The following is a 9,388-nucleotide window of genomic DNA, read 5'->3' on the forward strand; positions in this document are numbered from 1 at the left end:
CCATGAATACTTGGTTGTACCATTTGGACTAACAAATGCACCAGCAATTTTCATGAATTTGATGAACAAGATATTCATGAAGTACTTGGACAAGTTTGTGATAGTGTTCATAGATGATATTCTAATCTATTCTAAAGATAAAGAAGAACATGCCAAGCATTTGAAGATAGTTCTGCAAACTTTGAGGGAACATCAGCTATATGCGAAGTTTAGCAAGTGCAAATTTTGGTTAGATAGTGTTGAATTTCTTGGACATGTCATAACCAAAGAAGGCATAGCGGTGAATCCAAGCAAGGTTCAGTCCGTATTGGAATGGAAATCACCTAAAAATGCTAAGGAGATACGAGGATTTCTTGGTATGGCAGGCTACTATCGGAGATTCATAGAGGGATTTTCGAAGATTGCAGGACCAATGACCAAGTTACTCAAGAAAAACACTCCATTTGTGTGGACTGATGAGTGTGAAGCCAGCTTCCAAACACTCAAAGGTAAGTTAACCACAGCACCGGTGTTAGCAGTTCCTGAACCTGGAAAGGATTACACGGTGTATTGTGATGCTTCCAAGAATGGACTTGGATGTGTTCTTATGCAAGATCGGAAGGTAATAGCTTATGGATCAAGACAGTTGAAACCACATGAACACAACTACCCAGTACATGATCTAGAGTTAGCGGCAGTTGTGTATGCTCTGAAGAGTTGGAGACAATTTCTATATGGATCCAAGTGTGAGTTATACACCGATCACAAAAGTTTGAAATATTTCTTCACTCAGAAGGAATTAAACATGAGACAGAAGAGATGGTTAGAGTTAATTAAGGATTACGACCTTAAGATCAACTATACACCAGGCAAAGCTAATGTAGTAGCAGATGCCCTAAGTAGGAAGAGTACGGAGAATCAACCTACGGAATGGGAGATTCCAAAGGAACTTCGGAAAGAGTTAGAGGATGCTCAGATTTTGTTTATTCAAGGTGATGATAAGGGAAGTATAGCAACCATGAGGATTATGGATGAGATGTACGCAGACTTGAAATATGAGATTATCCGAAAGCAAGCGGATGATTTGTTCATACAAGAGGAAATCAAGAGGATTGGTGAAGGAAGACCATCGGAATTTCATCTAGGGGATTTTGATTCCTTATACTTCCAGAAAAGAATCTGTGTACCAGATGATCCAGAAGTGAAGTCAATCATATTAAAGGAAGCACTTGAAACCCCTTATTCAATACATCCGGGAAGTACTAAGATGTATATGGATTTGAAGGAGATGTTCTGGTGGAACAACATGAAAAGAGAAATAGCACAATATGTCTCGGAATGTCATACATGTCAACGAGTGAAGGCAGAGCATCAGAGTCCTGCGGGATTACTCAAACCACTAGAGATACCGGAATGGAAATGGGATGAAATCGGAATGGATTTTGTTACTGGTTTACCAATGACTAGTAAGAAGAAGGATATGATATGGGTAATAGTGGACAGACTTACCAAGAGTGCTCATTTCATAACCGTAAACACTAAAGATACTGCAGAAAAGCTGGTGGATATATATGTGAAGGAGATTGTGAGTAAGCATGGAGTACCAAAGAAGATAGTTTCAGATAGAGGTTCAATTTTTACATCAGCATTCTGGAAACGACTACAAGAAGCTTTGGGATCCAAATTGGATTTCAGTACAGCATATCATCCACAAACCGGAGGACAAACCGAAAGAACCAATCAGATACTTGAGGACATGCTTAGAGCTTGTGCTCTGAACTTTGGAGGCTCATGGGAGGACCATTTACCTTTAGCGGAGTTCTCATATAACAACGATTATCGAGTAGCATCCGAGATGGCACCGTACGAAGCATTGTACGGAAGAAAGTGTCGATCACCAATTTGTTGGTTTGAAACCGGAGAAAACAAGGAGTTTACACCGGACTACATCAAGGAGAGACAAGAAGTCATCGAGGTGATCCGGGATAGACTCAAAATAGCTCCGAGTCGTCAGAAGAGTTACGCCGACTTAAAGAGAAGAGATTGGGAACCGAAAGTGGGAGATATGGTTTATTTAAAGGTTAGCCCAATGAAAGGACTTAAGAGGTTCGGAGTGAAAGGAAAGTTAAGTCCTCGATATATTGGACCATTTAAGATACTCGATCGAGAATCGAGGAACAGCTTTTGAGTTGGAGTTACGCACAATTAAGTCAAGTTCATAATGTGTTTCATGTTTCACAACTCAGGAAGTGTTTGAAGGCACCGGATGATCCCATCACATATGAAGAAATAGAATTGCAATCTGACCTAACTTATGTGGAAAGACCAGAAAAGATCTTAGAAGTACAGTGGAAGAAGTTAAGAAACAGAGCAATCAAATACTGCAAAGTTCAATGGCAACATCATCCTGAGCGAGAAGCAACTTGGGAGACGGAAGAAGAATTGAGGAAGTCGTACCCCGAGATGTTCAGGTACCAATCTTAACTTCGGGACGAAGTTTCTGTTAAGGGGGAGAGGCTGTAATAACCCAGAACATAGGAACAACGAAGTGTAGATTTAGAAATGGGATATGCATTTCATCGCAAAACGGGGGAAATTTTCGCGCCTTATTGCAACTAAACCTAAGAGGGATCGAGGTTCTCTCTCATTTTGCACTTAGGGTTAGGCAATATGAGTTAGGGAAATTTCGACATGATCTCTTTTGTATCTTATTGATTTGGGGAATGATTTCATTTGACAAGTGTTAATACATTTAACAATAAGCATTAAACAATATAAATATGGAATTCACAATTCAAACACAACTTATGAAATCAAATGACTTTGAATTTCACATTGAATATTAAATACAATATTTAATTCAGAATATAAACATTACATAAAGCAAAAGCTCATAAACAAAAACTTGAGCTTTATTGATAATCAACACAGAATACATTGTCTTTACAATATTCTTGATACAAGAATTGATAAATAATAAACAGAAATGAAAAAGGAAAATTACAAGGTTGTTCTAAACTAAAACCTAGACTAAATGCCTTGAAGAATATCTTCTGGTCATATTCATCTTCAAAACCTGCAAAATAAAACACCAACACTAGACAAGGGTTATGTATTACACAGATATTCAGTTTGGACAGACACCAAGTGTCATGCACACTTGTGCTTGTCCAAAACCAAGGACAACACCAGGATAAGAAGGAGCAGACCAAAACTGAGCATCCATCAGGGGCTCAAGTTTCAGCATATGAGAGCACACAGCCCATGTGTGCTGGGCAAGCCACAGCAAGGCCATGCATCAGCTTAGTCACAAAGCAAGCCATGCTTGTGTGTCATGGCAGGAACAAAAGTAGAGCTCATATAAAAGGGGCATAAACCCTAGCAGTAGTAACCAGTCGACCAGATGGGATTCACGGGATAAGGTAAGGTGAAGTTAACACAGCATAGTTCATCCAGTTCTTGCACAAGGACAGAACCAACACACACAACCACTCCTCCACCAGAAATCATGGTGACCTGAGAAGATCACCTAAGACCTGGAGGTGAAGGGTTGTGATACAAACCACAAGTCTGCATCAACAAAACATTTCTTTCTAGGAGCTGGAACAAGGTATACCTAGTTCCTGGAAAAGATCCAATGGATCTAATCCATAAATCATGCATGACATGGTCATGGGTTGAGCAGATGCTCAAAAGGTTAGTCATCACTTGGTTTCACCAAGGATTACTGTCAGTCTAGAAGCCACTAAGATAGAAAACATCCAGATACAGATCTTGTGCACAGAAGCTAGAAATCATGCACAAATGCACACACTAGCAAGATCTCATGCACAGATAGCACCAGTAGATTTATTGCAAGGATTAGCAGCTAACCAAGACTACACAGAATATCCTAAGCAAGTAACCATCAGATTCAACCCATTTTTCCTCAAAAGCATCCACATGGCATTCACCTTAGTGATTCCCAACTGTGGAGTTTGTTTTATTTTCACAAAGCCAACCAAATAGCCAAATAGAATGCAACCAGATGCAGTAGAAAACTACTGAGGTCACAAATCATCTCAGTATGCAAGCAAGGCCACACAGGCAATTTGAAATCATCACCACACAGGTTCAGTCAGAGATTCATATTCCAAAATGAGTTTGGAATTAATTTAGGCAACAGCTGAAGCACTGAATCATAACCAAACATGGTTCATCAAGTATAACTGACTGAAATTAAAACTTGGTAATAGCATGACTTGCACAGAAGGATTACTGAAGCAGATGCTTCAGTAATGCCTATCTGGCTACCAAAACTATTGAACAAGTAATAATATAAGAATCAGCATATCAATTCATTCCTAATTAATCCAACCAAGCCTGAATTTATAACAAATCCATGCAGTAATTATACAGTAGCACGCTGTGAGGCAACACAAGCATGTATCAAGGCATCATAGCTTCTGGATTAAATCCAGAAGGCTATGGGGAGCCACAGGCCACACATACAGGATCATAAGCATGCTTGAGTAGCAGTAATAGAAGCAACCCATCCATTTAGCAAAAGAAGCCACAAATAACCAAGCATATCTAATGATCCAAGAGATCAATTGGATCATGCACAGGCTACTGAGCACACCACCAGCAGCACAGGCCTAGTTATACACCTAGACAAGCATGGATAGCATGCCGATAAGCACGAAAGCGGCTCATAAGCATGAACAACATGGCATAGTAAGATCCTAGCATGATAGGGCGATAGGAAAGCAACACATGGCATGCACAATAAGCAAAGCAACACTGGCCAGTACCCTTGAATGGTAAATTGGTCAGAGCTTGCAGAAAGGGGAAGCACATGCATGGTGTAGAGAAGGAGGAGGAGCAGAAGACCTTACCGCGCACAGGCGAAGCTATGGCATGGCGAGGCGGTGCCGCGCGCGGCCATAAGCGGTACAAAGCCGGGAAGTCGCCGGCGTTACGCGACGAACACCACCGGCGGCACCACGGCATGGAGATGACGGCACGGGCGCTGCGAGCGACACCGCGCCAGGTCGGTCTCGGAGGCGCACGCGTTGTCGGCGAGGACGAGAGCTCGTCGGAGATCCCCAATCGCCCAAGGCGATTCTCCACGAGATCCAGAGGGGAGGCGATTCGCCAGGAGAGGAAGCAATCGAGGAAACCACGCGGACAGATCGATAGATCGTCTCGTGGCGGTCCCGAATCGGTAGGTGGCGAGGTCGGGGAGGCACGGAGATAGCCGGACGGCGGCGGCGGCCATGGCGGCGACGCCATCGCCACGGGGTCGCGAGAGGTTAGGGTTAGGTCGAGCGAGTGAGTGAGCGAGCGAGGTGGGCCGCTTCGGCGCCACCGAACCGTTATGGGGCACGCCTTAGTGGGCTGTCCCATGGGCTTAGGTTAATGGGCTGGCCCAATAGGGGCCAGGGGGTATTTTAGTCTTTTCACAATTTAGAAAAAGGCCATAATTTCACCAATTTTTAGTAAATAAAATACAACTCTAAAAATCCATTAAAAATTGGATTAGTGAATGAAAAATAAATCTTAACCAGAATAAAATATGAAATAGAATTTAAGAAACAAATTCAAAATTATGAATTTAAAGAATTTAAAATAATTACTTGGAATTTCAAACTATTATTTCCTTGTATTTAAAAATCAAGGAAAATCTCAAATAAGTTCAAATACTTATTTTCAAACATTTCAAAATGAAATTCTATTATTCCAAGTCATTTCTATTTTGAAAAAGGTATTTTTCAAAGAAAAATACTTTATTCCTCTTTATTTCAAAAATATAGAGGCAACTCTATTATTTCAAATTATTTTGGAATAAATAATGAATCACCAAGATAAAGTAGATTTGCTTTGAATCATTTTACTTTCTGAGAATTAAAGTGGTATACACATTAAAGCAATTGCAAATTACTGCCAAAGGCATAAAGCTTAACTCAACCCTAAATTGTAATAACTCATTGGGGTAAAGGGATACAACATAAAATAATACATTCATGATTGCATTATTTGGATTTTATAACATTGTCCTTACCGGACAATGATGCTTCTTACTGAGAACCGAGGTCCAGGTTCCATCAACTGCATTGAACTGCACTATCTCGCAGTCCACAGGCAAGTTCACCCTTGCTCATGTCAACTTGAGTATTTTCTACTACTTTAATGCAAAGCTATATACTTATGATTCCTGCATCGCAAATGAAATGTTACTTTCCAACTATGAATATGACTATGTGGCTGGCAATGGAACCATGGTATGTGTTGATATGGTGGAGGTTCCATTGCAATGGGTTATATCACCCTAGGATTAAATTACCAATGCCGTCCAGTGATTCTAGCGTCGTACAAATCGCGTTGACCATGAGATCTATAATGGCTCTGGGGAAGCCAGTCGTATCTTTTCCCTTCTGCACGCCAACGGATTGGTAGAGCCAGCGGGGTGTTGGAGGCACTGCCGTAGGTTGGGATAGCCTTTTAAATCCCCATCCATTAGTGATGATGGCTCTACGATCTATGAAGTATTGTCCGGAGTACACCATGAGTAAAGCCGTATTATCGGGGGAAGTCTACTGGAGGTGTACGGTTGGACAAAAGGGTGGGTTTGCAGTCGCGGAGAAGGCGGTGTGGGCTTGGATCTTTATACCTGGCCTCACACCAAAGGAAGTGTGAACGGGGGCAAGTCCTGCGGATGGCAAAAAGGGTGAGATCTCTTGTGGGAAAAGTAATGCAGCACCTCTGCAGAGTGTATCAAATTGTGTTTGTCACTCCTTGTTCGGGAAGGGAAGCTATGACAACGGCAGGAAAGGAACTCCACGAAGTTCTAGTCAACTTTGTGGAAGCGACGGGCATAGTTTTCATAATAAAAGCAACCTTTTGAAGAAATGATTTCAAAACATGCATTGACCTGCGATTTCCTGATCAATGGTCGTAGCTAGTGCATCAAACACCTTTTTATTCTTTTAGAACTTGCTGAGTACCCCTGTACTCACTTTCTTTCGACACCCTTGCTAGACTGTGATCCGGAAGTGGAGGCCATCAACGATGGAGCACCAGAAGGAAGTTACGAGCTGGTCTACGAAGAACCTGATCTTACCGGCGGAGTGAAAGGCGTAGACTATGGGATAGTCTACGGACCAGATGACACGGAGGTGGAGGAGTAGTGACATACCTTAGCATCATAGAGCCGAGCAACGTAGAACTTACCTAAATAAGTTGTTGAGCTCTCTTTATATTTGTTATGAGTTGTAATCGTACTTAAGTAGTATCTTAGGGTGTTCTCATAGGACCTGTGAGAATACCAACTTGTTAAGACAATGTTTGTAATAAAGTATGGAGTGTTATGACCTGCAATGTTTCTGTGGTACCACTCTGAGGGATATGGCAAATTGTGAAGAAGTCCCTTCGCAAAGATCATATCAACGACTTGTATACTACAACATGCAGTGGTATGCTGGGTCACCGCAATACCCTTCTTCTTGAGGCCAAATCTTGGATAGCCAATTATTTCCTCCACTTTGAGGTGAGGAGGGAGTTTGACCAGATAAACATCTGATTGCCCCAGTTCCCTAATCTGCCATGGTCAATTGGTTTTGTAGATCTTGGCACATTTAGAATAGAATTCTTCTCTAGATAGCTCACCTCCTTATATGATCACAATTCCACAGTTCTTGGTAGATCCAACTGGGTTGATCACATCTTCAGGCATCTCAATGTGATAAAACCCTAAGCCTAGTGCAACAATTCCAACATACATTGCCATCTGATGAGGCCTCTTCCTCACAGGACAGTCACATACCAGGTGATTAGTGGTCTTACAAATGAAACACATGGGAATTTTCACACAAGAGGCTTGGTGGTGTCCTGGCTCCCCACAACACATACAAATGGAACTAGTATAACTCATCCGAGCAGCAGTTGCAGAGACAATAGAAGGATATTGATTTTGTTGGGCTGCTACTAACTTTTTTGTCTCTTTAGCCGAATTTTTAGACTTACTGGCCACATCACCTCCCATGTTTTGTTGATGTTGGTGCTGTTGCCATTGCACTTGCTGTTGGAAACCAGGCTGCTGAGAAGAAAGCCACTGGTTCGATTGCATACCAAAAGCAAGGTTTGAGAAAATTGTGGGTAAGCTCCATTCAAAGCCCATGGTGGAGGCATAGGACCGGGAACAAAGCCAAACTGTTGCCGAGAAAAAATCAAAAGCACCTGGGTGATCAAATTCCATCTGCATCTGAGGCTGCTGCTGGAATTGTGGTTGCATCAGACTGCTGCCACTGCTCTTGATTGTTTCCGTTCTGAGAGGGGATTTGGTGTTCACCCAATCCGTCCAAACACCCTTCCCAAAAAATACACTAATATGATGAAGAGTTTTTGATTCAGGCAAAAAATGTGGGGATGGGAGGGGATATCTTCGGATTATTTCGTTCAAAATCGAAGTAGTAAACGAACAAGTGGGGCTTTTATGGATACGAAATAATCCCCTCCCATCCTCATAAATACACTACAAGTAAACAAGGCCTTACTGGGTGGAACAAACGGGCTAGGAACCGTACTCCTCGATGGATGTTGACACAACGTGCCACACCACACAACATAAAATGGTAGTGGTTTTGGTTCCTCACACTACTACTGAATGAGCGGAAGCCGAGGTTAGGCAAGTTTCTATATTTACTTCGGTTGGTAACAAAATATTTTGTCACACTTTTCGTCAAATATTTGTCTGCCTGCATTGGTGGACGAACTTGGTGCAAGGGCATTTCACCCTTAAATGTTATTTTGGTTAACGATAACACTGGAGCTAAAGTGTGAACTAATGTTACATAGTATAAGTATTTACAGAGATTTTAGCTCACAGGTGTTGTTGAATGTTGGTTGGAGACCACCATCCCATTCGCAATACAACACAAGTGTCGTTTTTTTACTTATGTTTCTCTTGATTTATGTTCGAGTCATTATGAAACACCGCACTATTAAGAGGGGATGGTATCGATGAGTTCAATGCAAACTGACGTACAAACCGACGGCATCGGCCTTACCGTCGGAACGGCCGGTGCGCGCCAACATGTACACCGATGGCCGCCGAACCAGACACAGTACCGCACCGGTGGTTGCCCGGCGTATGAACCGGTGGCCACTTGTCATACCAGCTCAAGTCCCCGCGTACACCCGGTGCACCAAGACAATCTCTCGGGGGCACCTGACTAGTGATCTGCCAAACCTATGTGCGATCTGTTGTCGCCGGCCGGTACGTCGGACAGACCGGCGACTAGTCTGGTTTGCCGACTAGCCACAAGTGTGCTGCGAAGAGCCTTTCCAAATTGCTACTTTTCTAACTTGGACTACATATATATAATCTTTATTCCTACTTGGGGAGTTCAAGTCAATCATTTATTTCTCT

This window comes from Lolium perenne, chromosome 6, assembly GCF_019359855.2.
Source record: "Lolium perenne isolate Kyuss_39 chromosome 6, Kyuss_2.0, whole genome shotgun sequence".
NCBI lineage: Eukaryota > Viridiplantae > Streptophyta > Magnoliopsida > Poales > Poaceae > Lolium > Lolium perenne.